At 37.9% G+C, this 13,666-nt stretch overlaps 1 protein-coding gene across 1 annotated transcript in view; it reads right to left on the bottom strand.

Annotated features, from left to right (window-relative positions):
• ptp4a2b (protein tyrosine phosphatase 4A2b) overlaps positions 1-13,666 on the bottom strand; it is a 41,004-nt gene that overhangs the window by 12,581 nt on the left and 14,757 nt on the right. The gene's annotated exons all lie outside the window — the stretch shown is intronic.

The raw sequence follows: 13,666 nt of genomic DNA, 5'->3' as shown, positions 1-13,666 counted from the left end.
AAGCCAGTGACTCGTCCCCGGCCATTTGAAGCAGGCAGGTGATAACAGCAAGTCTAGGAGATTAAGACACCTACGTTCTGATGTGGCACAAAGCACAATGTCTTGTGTCATGCAAATGCTATGTCTGCCTCCTAAATGCAGTCTTTCTCAAAATCAAAAGAAGAGAAACAGACGGGTACAGAGTGAAAGAGAAAGGCTGACATGAAAAAAGGACAATACAGGGAGGGCTTGTTACTGAGTTTCTGAAAACTCAAAAGCACTCACAAGGATTAAAGTCAGGCAAGGCTTCAAACAGCCTCAACTGTTTCACAGTCCCACGCTTCTCTACTCGACTCGCCACCCTCATCCACACTAAAAGGACACCCATCAAAGTAACCAAGCCATCTTGGCTCCCTGTTCTGTAACAGATTGAATAACCACATTACGGAGAAAAAAAAAAAAAAAAAAAAAAAAAGGACACAATGAGAGTCTTCACAATACGAGACTTGGACATGTTGAGACAGACACGGTTTCAAAATAAAAAAAAGGAACATCAGAAAACTTGGACTGTCAACAAGCTGCAATTCTCAGAAGGAAAGAAGCAGTTTCGAACACTAGATCCAACAGATGAGGCTAAATAGACAGATGAGGCAAATAAAGAAGTAAGGAGCCTCTTTGAAAGAGTAAAAGCAGTAAGACTAGGAATGTGATTATCTTATCAAAAGAGGACCAGAGCTAAAAAGCTCACTCAGGACTGGAACACCACAAGTGCTTTTTTAAAACATTCTCCAGGGGCCTGATGGTAAACCAATGGTTCAGACAGGATAATTGAGCTGCACAAGGAAGCACAACCACACAAAAGAAAAGGACGGGTGGAAAGGGATGCTATTGTGACGCCGAGGTGCAAACGAGACAATGACCCCATTTTCACCTGATATTATTAGCAGTCTTGGTTGATCTGACCAAAGCATTCACAGCTAGTGTTAACATGCGTCTCCTGTGAAGTCTGTTTTTCGTAGACAAAGAGTATTTGAAAAACAAGATTCATAAGAAACACAGCTCTCTCAACAGTGTTTGTGTTTGTATAGATGACTTGCTTCTTTATTAAAGGATTAGTTCACTTCCAGAAAAAAAATCCTGATAATTTACTCCATGTCATTCAAGATGTTTATGTCTTTCTTTCTTCAGTCAAATAAGAAATTAAGGTATTTGAGGAAAATGGGTTGAAGGTCCAAATTGCAGTTTCAACGTAGCTTTGAAGGGCTCTACACAATCCCAGCCAAAGAATAAGGGTCTTATCTAGCAAAATAATCAAATTTGCACGCATCTCACGCATTACGTAATCACTTTGGTAAGGTCACGCACGGTTCGTTTTTCATCTGTGTACTTTGATTCAAAAAGGTTGGGTAGGGTGATAAACTCCATCTCATTTTCTCCTCCAACTTCAAAATTGTCTGACATTGTCGTTATACCTTTTTTGTATAGGGTGTTTGACGTTCTTTGCACGTTCGCTTTGCAAACACTGGGTCGGTACTTCTGCCTACATCATATGCTGAGCTAGTGCAAGACAAGCATTTGTGGTTAAAAAGTATATAATTTTTTTTTTTTTTTTTTTAATTACTGATTATTTTGCTAGAAAGGACTCACAACTACGATTAGGGAGGCATCAGAATCATGTTTACACTACAAACACAACTTCATCACATTCATTTCTCACCAACTCACAATGTGGTTTTAAACAAAATGTTTTCAACACTGATCGCCAAAAGGCATGCAAATACCAAGCGTAAGTGATGCCAATAAAAGCTCTATAAGAAGCCATGCAGTCAGAGGTGCAGCTGTGTGAAATGGTGTTCCTATGAAGGCCCTACTTCCTCCTGCTCTACTTTTACCAGGAACTCATGCAAATCAAACCACATTTGCAAGCCACTCCTGTAATTGCTACTACAAGAACAGATGGGGAAAAAATGAGTGCAAAGTAACCAACAGTGAGACACAAAGAAAAGAAAAGGCAGATGGGAATGGGAGGGGAAAAAAAAAAAAAAGCAGCAGCAAGTTTTGGTTACAGTGCACTATAAGCTTGGTAATCGCACAGCCGGCACTAACACACTACTTGCAATCTTCTCTCACTAGCATTTAGAGGTCACACGTTTAAACTAGGCAGAACTGGAACTGTCCGGTAAGACATTCAGTTTCTCTTTAACACCGGAGGCGAGCCAGTGTGAAGCCTCTGCTGTGTCACACGTACACCCTGCTCAGTTCCCCTGCCGCTTATACAAACACTCACACACATCAGCTGCCTTGAGCATGAACGAACAGAGGACTGGAAAAAAGGAAGACTTCTCAGAAATGACAGTTTCATGTTGCCCACTGTTTTGTGAAATACTGCTGCTTGTTATCTAGAGGAGAGGTCACTGGGTACAGAGCACTGTCTGTCTATCTCTTCGTTCGCGCTCTTCCATGCCTTCCTCTATCGGAGCCCTCTTTCCCTCGATGCTATGCAGCTGGGAAAGTCTGAAAGGCCGTACGGCTGCTCCTGTCATAATCTAGGATTTTAGTGTACACAGTGATAATGAGTGCTCTATCTGAGAACACAGCAGCCCAAACAGGTGATAGAAGTGGTACGGACTGTTTTACGTAGCGTGACTGAGCATATCCCATACTGTAAGAGCCGAGAAGAGAATCTGAATGAACTGGAATTCATTTTAGAGATTTGACAGTTGTAGGAAAGTGACTCATGTTGTGATAAAAACACTTGAGTAATATGGGTGTTAATGTGTACATATAACTTAACCTATTTATGGCTTTTGAAAAAAGAAACCAGGGAATCACAAAAAAAACAACAACATCTAAAAGCAGCATCTGAGAACATGCTAACCCTGCCAACATCGTCTGGATGCTTCTCAGCCAGTGAAAGAGATTATGGGGCTTTTGAAAGGCTAATATGCCAACAGCAAAGCACTGATCCTTTTCAGATCCCTCTGATTTGAGTAACAAATCCAGCTGGGACATTGGGGGCTGTCTTCATTCTTCATGATCATTCCAGTCCAAAACCTGCTGTAGATACGGACCAAAGGGTCTATGTATGGATGCTAGGGATGCTCATTTCGGTTAATTTTCCTGACCGACAACCGCTGCTCGTTATCCGATCATTAACCGTTAACTGATAAAATTAGAATAATAAATTCGTTTAAAATAAAAATAGAATGCACGAGTATCTGTGATGATACATAAAAATACAAGCAAATGTTTTATTTTAACGTGCAAACAGCAGCATACAGAGCAACAACAAAAACTGCATTCATATACTCAAATTATCACGCATGAGCAGCGCTTCTGAGAACAGAGAAAATAAGAATGAATAAAAAAAAGAATATAAAAAGGCCTACACTAAATATGTATAAATTAAATAACTACCTAAGTAAGATGACAAAACTAAAACACACTGAATCCTTCTATGCGCTTTGAAGAAAGGTACCGGTCTTGTTCTTCTCGTCGGACATAAAAACATATAGCGGACCAGCCTATACCTCAGTTTTTAACATGTGGACATGCTGTACAGATAGACTGGGACGCTGTCTGTTAACGCTTAGATCCGTGACAAAAACACTTCACAAAAATCCTTTCAATTTGCTGTTCGGGTCTTTTCATCCACTAGTCATATGTGGAGAAACGTGTTTTCACAGTGTTCAATAGCCAATCACAGACATTTCTGTTGATTACATTATAGCAATGGCCAATCAGAGGCGGCTATGTTACGATCCTCTCACCACTCAAAGTGCCGGTTTCAATTCTGCTGAATTCTATACCTCCACGAACTCTCTCATAAAAACAAAGAAAGTGTAGACATGATGTAAATAAGAGATTCATTTACAGAGTAAAGGTTATTTTATTACTTTTTATTAACTTTGTGAGATTGCGATTAACTACAGTAATGTATGAGAGCTTTCCAGTGCTTGTAAGGGGAGCGCGCAGTTTTTAGACTATAATTAATTCAGAATTTGAATACATTTATTCATGGATTCACTCTCTGATAACCCAATATCGCCATTGCCATCATGTTGCATAGGCTATTTACACGAGTTACACAAACTAAGAGAAGTTAAAGCAGGTGCTTACTCAGCAAAATATGTCTTAACAGCCGCACTGCACGTGTCCACACGCTTCCGCGAGTAAACATTATTTTTTCTTTCACCATGCAGCAAACGTAAAAATTATAATATATTATTATTATATATATTTTTTAAACCGTTTAACTGATAGTAATAATCGGTTAAAATTCTTACTGACGGTTAACGGTTAAACGGTCAATATGAGCATCCCTAATGGATGCATTGCACAGCATGTCAGAACAAACATAACTAGGCCATGATTAAAGCAACAAACTGACTCACTTATAAGAAATGAAAGTCATTTGGCTGGGAAAAAAAAAAAAATGAAAACACAGTGCCACATACCTTCATTACCAGTCAAAAGTTTTTGAACAGTAAGATTTTTAAATGTTTTTTAAATAAGTCTCTTCTATTCACCAAGCCTGTAGTTATTTGATCCAATATAAAACAAAAGCAGTAATATTGTGAAATATTTTTACTATTTAAAATAACTGCCTTCTATTTAAATATATTTTAAAATGTATTTTTTTCCTGTGATCAAAGCTAAATATTCAGCATCATTACTCCAGTCTTCAGTGTCACATGATCCTGCAGAAGTCTTTCTAATATGCTGATTTGCTGTTTAAGAAACATATTATTATTATTTAGGGCTGGGCGATAATTCGATAACGATAATTATCACGATATAAATTTTTCCGATAAAACGATAATGACAGTTCGATAAGTGCTCGATAATGTTTACGCACTATGCGTAACGCAGCGCAGGCATTTTGCAGCCTACACTTCCGGATGCCACACGCAGTATTTAGTTTACAGCCACAGGGCTCTACAGTGCGAACATTTCACTCGCATTTGCGACTAAAAATTAGTACGTGCAACTGTAAAAAAAACATTTAGGAGCAGCATGTGCGACTGACCCGATCAGCATATTTGTGTTTGCGCTCAGCGGAGCTTCAAAGGTTTCTACGTGTTTTTGCAACGTTGAGTAATGTAGGCTATCACAGACATATCTCACCAATGCTTTCATAAATAAAATGTAGAAAGAGTGTAAATCAGAGACTGATTGTACAATAAAGAGAGCGTCTTTTTTTATAATAGAGCTTTGTGATATCGCGAACTAAGATGAGTGACAGCTTTTAATAATTTTTAAGGGAGTTTGTAAATGAGATATTGATCTAATACAGCAGTTAATAAACAAGAAGTTATTATTAAGTGACTTACATTGACTGACTACAACACTATGCCTGATTTTGCTCTATTTCCTCGCCAAAGGTAGTCTGAAACAAGTCACAACTGCGCGCATATATCCATTCAAAAAGAGCGCCAGCGGTGTTTGGTTTATGAATGAAATGTGCGTTTTTAAACGAATCTAGTGAAATGATTCACTTTCCCATTCATAAAGACGATTTCCCAAGTGAACCATCCGTTCAAAAGAATCAAATGAACGATATGATTCAGTAATTAAATCAGTGTCTTGCCGCCATCTGCTGACAGATCTGTTCAGTTATTTCAATCTTTAATATTTCTGTAGTCATGATTTAATTAAAAACATTAATCTCAACATGAATTTATGATTTTGATTGCATTCATTTCACCTCTGAACCTCATTAAACACATGAAAGGCTAAAAACAAAGGTAAAAAACAAAATTCCCCTGTAAATCAATTTGAGGAGTCAAATATCAACTCATAATAGGAAGGCAAAACATTTTTATCAGTTTTGATTATTGTTTAGAATGTGCTCCTAAAATTTTGACTGTGCTCCTAAATTCTTTAACTTAGGAGCACAAGTGCTCCTAGCAAGAAAAGTAAGCATAGAGCCCTGAGCCATTTTTTTTATTTTTTTATTTATATTGTCAGACAGCTAAAACATTTTACAAAATGTGTTAAATCAGCTGCACGAAGGGATTGGCATGCTGAAAACATTTGTCTATTCTTATTTTTGTTGAATGATAAATATTCTTAAAAATCATTTTAACTCTGCATTTAGAGTCAGAGCCATGTTAAAAGTGTTGTATCATATTACAGTTCTTATTTTTTTTATATAAAAAAACTTTTTTATATATTGTATTATTATTTATAATATTGTATTCTGTTGATGTTGATTTTACTAGTAATATTCTAATCTGTATTCTACCTCAATTGATCATTGTTTGGAAAGTATTTGTCATGTTCTGACAAAAAACCATAAATAATAATTAACTATGTGTTTTTTCTTTCATTCAGGAGTAAAATCTGCCTTTAATATTAGTAGATATAAAGATTTTACATTTATCGTGATAATTATCGATATCGACTGATATGAAAAAAATTATCGTGATAATTTTTTTTGCCATATCGCCCAGCCCTATTATTATTATTATCATCATTCATATTTAACAGTTGAGTACATTTTGTTCTTAATCTTTTTGAAATAAAAAGATCCAAAGATCAGCATTTATCTGAAATAAAAAAGCTTTTGTAACATTATACACTATACTAGGGATGGGTCACGATTTTCGAATACTCGATTAGTTGATTTAATTACCGAATATCGAATAGGTTGTGCGATTATTAAATTCCCCAAGTTTTCGGTTATGATGCGCGGGGGAGGGTGGCACCGCCAATAACGCACTTCAAAGCTGTCAAGGACAACAGAAGAACAAGATTTCTAATTCTAATAAAATGAATGAGAATGAAGTGCAGTGCAAACTCTGCCGTGCGAGGCTTGTTTATCATAGTTGAAACACTGCGATGCAAAGGCTGTTCTCTGCGGCCGGAATATCGCAAACAAAACTCTGTGAATGGAAACGTGAAGATGCGCATGAATTAAAAAAATGCTCATAAAACGTATGTGCACAATTAAGTAGGATAGACTTTTTTGTCCGATAAGAAAAAAATGCGCATAAACTACAATAAGAAAACTTTAACAGAATAAATGCGCTTTAAAAAAGTCATGTGATTTTGCACGATGGAACGGGATAACTTGACTAACCATCTTGTTGCACAGCAATGTTGTTTTAGTCATTCTGAAATGCTTCCAGCTGTCATTTGCCCACCACGGCACCGGCCCGCCGTCGTTGATTATTTTATTTTTAGTAATAAAAATCATTTAGTTCAGTTAGAGAACAAACAGTACATTTGAGAAGTGAACGCGGCTGCTCAATGCAGTCTAACAGTCGCATCTGGGGCAGGAGTCTGATTTCATTTATCACATGAGGAGTGTCGAGTGAGGTGAGAAAGGCAATATGTTGGCAGAAGATTTAGTTTTTAAACGAAATGCAAAAGTGTCTGTTTTAAAAATAATTTGACTGCTCCCGTTTATCTAAAATGTGTTTTTGGAAGCTCATTGGAAGAACATTTGTTTATTTATTTGGTTCCACCGTGTTTGCTTATGTAACAGTTATTTTATTTTTGTTAATGAATGAATAATTCTATGTTTGATATAGACTAAATAATTTTGTCGTACTGTTTTGTTGATGTCTATTCAATTAATTGACACCGAATTGACGCTAAATCGAAAGTAAAAGTAAAATGCTCACGGTCTATTTAAAGCCATTTAAAATCAAAGAAAAGCGTGGGAACGAGGGAAAACTCTAACGAACTATCCCCAGCATTTCCTCTCGGTGTTACCGGTATTACCTGTTGTCACACGGTGACCGGTGGGAAAATTTCCTTACGGTCACATCCCTACTGCTCGCCCTGAGGTGCAACCAATTTATTATCTATAAGAAAATTATTGTTTTCAGTTGCTTTTCCTAGTGCTATTTAGTTTATCAGGAAGTGACGATTTTCTTCTCTCTGTCTCGTTGTATAGAAACGATGATTTATGCGCAATTACCATGTTCCAGTTTGCGCATATATTCGCATTTTTGGATGGAAACATATTGTGAACAGATTGCGCCCCCGTCTTTATCCCGATCGTGTGGAAATGTTCATTTAAAAAAAAAATAAAAACACTATATAGGTTATTATTATATTAAAATTAATATTCATATAAGTACCGTTATTCAGGGTGTTCACAATATGTTTTAGCGCGCAATGTTTTAAGCCTAATATTCATGGATTAACTAATCAAATGTTTTTTTTTTTTTTTTTTAATTTAAATGCTATGAATGTTCATGCTCATTTTTAAAACAGAAATGTCTTGGCTTATGAGCAGCTGAATGCTAATCGATGGACTGTTACGTTAATAAGTGCCATAATTCGTTTATGTTTATTTATTATATTAATATTTCAGCAATCATACATTACAACCATTTAATGGCTTATGTTAAGACAGATTTGTTAAGACAGATTCTCAAATGAATTAAACAGTTTGTTATCATACATACTGAAAGCGTGAATGGTCTCGTGTCCTCTCTCTGTTTATGTATGGACGTGCATGCGCGGGAGGGGTGCGAAATAATAATCGAATAATACCCTGCGATTATCGAATAGTATTTTTGCTTAAAATGCCCATCCCTTCACTATACCATTCAAAAGCTTAAAGTTAGTATAACATTTTTTGTGAAAGAAATTATAGAAATACATTTTTTTTTTAAATTGATCAAAATTTAATGATAAAGACATTTATAATGTTACAAAAGATTTCTTTTTCAGATAAATGCTTTTCATCTGAAATGTCTATTCAACAAAGAAACCTGAAAAAAAAAATCAGCTGTTTTCAACATAATAATAATAATAATACATGTTTTTGAGCAACAAACCAGAATACTAAAATGATTTCTGAAGGATCATGTGACTGGAGTAATGATGCATTGGAGTAATGACGTAAATCTCTGACAAGCTACGCCAAATCGAGCTTAATATCGAATGCGATATTGAGCTCGATATGGCGTAGCTTGTCAGAGATTTACGTCTCTGTGTATTAATTGCCGCTCCAGCGGAACCGGAGCGGAACGCACGTGATGGAGATTTACTACTAATCAAAGCACCGGCTTCATTGACTAAACGCGCCTCACAATATCGTTCGATATATTGTCCAGCCCTAGTGGTGGGCATAGATTAATTTTTTAAAATCTAGATTAATCTCACTGTAATTTTGGAATTAATCTAGATTAAAATGGCTAATCTGAATTCTGCCGAAGGCATTCAGAATAGAGGATGGATACCCGAGCCGAGCCCGACGGTACCCGACGGAACCCGACGGGCCGGGCCGGGTTCGGACAGATATTTAGAAAGGATGCTCGGGTTCGGGTCGGGCTCGGTTACATCAGCGCGATAGTGCCCCTGTGTTATAACAGCGCTTTTTGCCCCGTGTGCACTGATGCTCTCATCTGTTGACATTTCCGAACGCCTTCCTACAGTTGCTTAATAAAAGCGGGCTTTCCACACAAAAAACTGCACGTGTCATTAGTATGAGAAAAAAAAAAAGATTTTAACTGTGTCGGGCTGGGATCGGGCTCGGACATAAATATCTTAATGCCTGTCGGGTTCGGGTCGGGCTCGGTTACTGCTCTGTCGGACGCGGGCCGGGCTCGGACAGAAAAATGCGGCCCGATCCGCACTCTAATTCAGAATATGTGTGCTACCCAAATAATGACTAAAAGTAAGTCTTTGAGAACGAGTTTCTCAAGCCAGGTGGCGCATTAGACCAGGGGCTCATCTCCTGTTTCCAAAATGCATCACAAACTGCTTGACAATTGCATTTACAACACAATTAATTATACAAGCTTGTGCAACCAACTATTCCTACACTGCATGTACTTCTGCGTTAAAGGCTGCACGACGTGTGCGTAGCAGTTAAATACACAGACGCGCACGGGCATGGATATCTGCGTGCATAGACTCCGGTTAAACTGCGTTGCTTTTAGAAGTGTCAATTCAGTTTTTTCATATAGTTTAATGTCTTTATTTCGGGTTTATCAAAGTAAATTAAATTGGGCACGTGCCCCAGTAAAAAGGGTCTAGCAACGCACCTGCCCTGAAGCAAACCCGGCGGCTTCATAGCTGCATCCATGTTAGCACGTCTCGTTTGATGTGGTCATTTCACAGTAGGCATACACACAGGTTCGAAGACACGTTCTCACTCCCTACAGTGCAATTCGGCTAGGTATACATCCACGCTAAACTATCAAGGTGAAAGTCATCATAGCTTGCGTAGTATAGACCCAGCTCCCAACCCAACTTTGAGAATAGATTAACGGCGATATTTTTTTTATCGCCCGATAAGAGTCTCACGTTAACGCAGCACGTTAATGCCGATAACGGCCCACCACTAAAAAAAAACATTAAAAACTTACTGTTCAAAAACTTTTGACTATAGTGTACAGTACATAGGAGTTCAGTCTGAGCTACTGACCCAAAGCTCAACCTGTATAAGAGTCAGTTGCAAGGCTTTCTTCTCTCCTTCAGAGCTGTCAGAGGATGACTCTGTGAGATCACAGGCCTTGGGCTGAGGGACGGAGAGAGCGATCCATTCCAGAGAGAACCAAAGATAAGAGCTGTGCCAGCTCACGCTTTGCTCAAACCACTGGCTATATCGCACACTAGGGTTATATTAGGCCACAGAAACTGCGTGTAGCCTTCAAGTATATCTCAAATAAGTAAATATTGCGTCACATTTTTTCCAGTAATTATTCAAGACAAACAAAATAGATGATCTAAAAATAAATAAATAAATAAATAAATAAATAAAAAAGCAGAATCAAACATGTTTCTTGAGCACTAAATCAGCATGTTAGAATCATTTCTGAAGAATCATGTGACATTGAAGACTGGAGTAATGATGCTTAATTTTTTTTTGACATAACAGGAATAACCCACATTTTAAACTATTCAAATAGAAAAGTTATTTTAAACTGTATTATTTCACAATAGTGTTTTTACTGCATTTCTGGTCAAATAAATGCAGCCACACACTTTCCAGTCAGACTCTTTCCCGCAACACAGACAGTGTCATGTTCAACCAAGCATCTCATCAAGACACAGTTTTAACATAACTGGCGCACACATATGCACTCCACCCCGCTGAGAGCAAACAACCACCCATGCATCAACAATTCACAGAAAAGCTCCCCTGACACCAATGATGCATGCTAGTCCCACCCCAAAAACACAGAACGGAAGCATGCAAGCATAAGAAAAATGTCCCTCAGGTGACAAGGATTCCTTGGAGATTTGCCATCCATTGCTACTTCCGTCAAAGAGAAAACAGCAGCATACTAATCATACTGCATGAGAACATGAGTGTGTGTAAGGTTACCATTTGCCACTCTTTACCACAAAAGCGCAAAGGCTTCACTTGTCATCTCACTCTCACTAGAACCTCCGCAGCTTCAAACACACACCGCTACACACTCTGTATATCTTTTCCACTACTGAGTATGCAGAAGATAAGCAGTGAGGGAGCTAACTGTGAGGATACACCTGCTCAGATGTGCACGACTTGCTGGCATGACCAATAGCAGAGGCCGCGTGTTAAAGTTCAGCGGCAACTCAAAACGCAAGTGCCTGAATGCTCAATCTAGATAAGAGAAGATAAGCTGAAGTCCATCCTAAGCAGGACGGGAATGATCTGTGGCAAATACCACAAGCAATAAACTTAACACAAGCTCTAGAAAGGTTTATATACAGAGTCACGCAGGTTTCCACAGGCCATGCCGCAAGCAGTCTTATCTCAACAGCTGCCAAGATGCTTAATTAAAATGGTATGGAGCGTAAGAGGAAAAAGCAAGTTAGATCAAGTTGAGCCACCACAAATGTACACATTTGAAAGGAGGTACACATTCCTTTACTGATGATTGTAATAAGCAACAACTGCTTGTGAATTAAATTCCCTGAACTGAAACCACCAATGAGTTTCACAGCTTTGTTTGCTGCATTCCAGGACAGTACAGATGAAAAAGGTGAGTCTGTTGACACTCTCGTGAGATCAGAAAAAGGGGTTTGGCTGGGCTGGTGTAACTGTATTGCTGGCACTGCCATAAAGAGTAGTAAAATGTTGTTCAGCTGATAATGTACAGGAAGGGCTGAGCAATTCATTGAATATTCACAATGATTTTGTCAGGAATATACAACTGAGCAACACTGTAAATATGCTGATGCCCTAAATGCACCTTTTACTCGGCTATTACGTTTCTGGGAAAAAAAAATAGTTGACATTATACGCTACCAAGTCAAAAGTTTTTGTACAGTAAGATTTTTAATGCCTGCATTTATTTGATCCAAAGTACAGCAAAAAACTTAGATTTTTTTAACTATTTAAAATAACATTTTTCTATTCGAATATATTTTAAAATGTAATTTATTCCTGTGTAGGGCTGGACGATAAATCGAATGATATTGTGAGTAGAGATACACCGATTGCAATTTTCTTGGCTGATTCCGATTTTTCAGTACATGTGATCTGCCGATACCGATTTTTGCCGATTCCGATTTTTTTTTTTAAGAACTGTAATGAAAGCATATACAGAAATATTTTCTTTAATTAAATTTATTTTATAATAAAATAAATTATTAAACATTACATGAACTTCTTACAGCAAAATAACTTTAACAACAACAAAAAGTGCTTTGTGCCTTCGAAAAAGGTATAAAATTAGGTCCTGTAACTAACATAGTATAGTTATACTAACAAAAATCTTTTCCTCAATGTAATTTTTTTTTTATTTTATTATGAAAGAATAATAAAAGAAATGAATAAACATTACAGTAGAGATGCACCGATTGATCGGCTAGTGATCGGAATCGGACGATTTTTTGCATGATCAGCCCGGATCGGTGACCGGCCGGTCAATTTCTCCTCTTGCCGATTCCTAGCCGATCCTTTTATTGCCAGCGCCGCATGAAATTACGTCACAGCCACGCGCACGCACACTCACAGTCACGTGTAAACATGTCTTTGGTGTGAATGAAGATGACACAAAGATCGCAGTTTGTAACATTTATAAGGCCAACATTTATAAGGCCATGGACATGTGGTAGATTGTGCGCCCGCTCTGCAGATTTTGCATGTCTCTCTTAGTTAACACACCTGATTCAGATAACCCGCTCGTTAGAAGTAAGCTCCGTGAATGAACTGTGTTCCGATTGACATGGTCCCTGCCCAGTGTTCATTGCTCCCTACTCCCTGAGCAGGGGATATCCGTTGACGTTTACTACACTTTCATTCATTCACATATTTGCGCTGCACCTGCATACAGCGTCTTCACACACTAATAGTTCGAAGCGAGCATATATGTTCCATTTGAAGGTAATTTAAGCGTGCGCGACGTGAATTTAATTTGTATTTATTTACAGATGCATTTATGTTACCCCTCTCTAGTAAGTTTCATCTGTGTATGAAGACGCTGTATGCGGTGGTGTAGCGCAAATATGTGAATGAATGTTCCGAAGTGTAGTACCGCTGGATTAACTGGTGACAAGGCAGAAATGCTTCTCTTTATCAAGAAAAATTTGCTATTAATGCTCAAGTAATAGCACTTAGTACTAGCATTGGTATTTCTACCTGTTTGAAGACACAGTGCACTTTTTGTTATTAAAGGAGAACTCCGGTGTGATATTGACCTAAAGGGTATTGAATCATGATACCGAGTGTGAACGTACCTTGCATATCTCATCTCGTCTTGTCCACTGCTGTCCGAAATCTGGGGTC

The sequence above is a fragment of the Garra rufa genome, chromosome 17, assembly GCF_049309525.1.
Source record: "Garra rufa chromosome 17, GarRuf1.0, whole genome shotgun sequence".
NCBI classification, from domain to species: Eukaryota; Metazoa; Chordata; class Actinopteri; order Cypriniformes; family Cyprinidae; genus Garra; species Garra rufa.
This window is presented reverse-complemented; position numbering and strand designations above follow the sequence as displayed.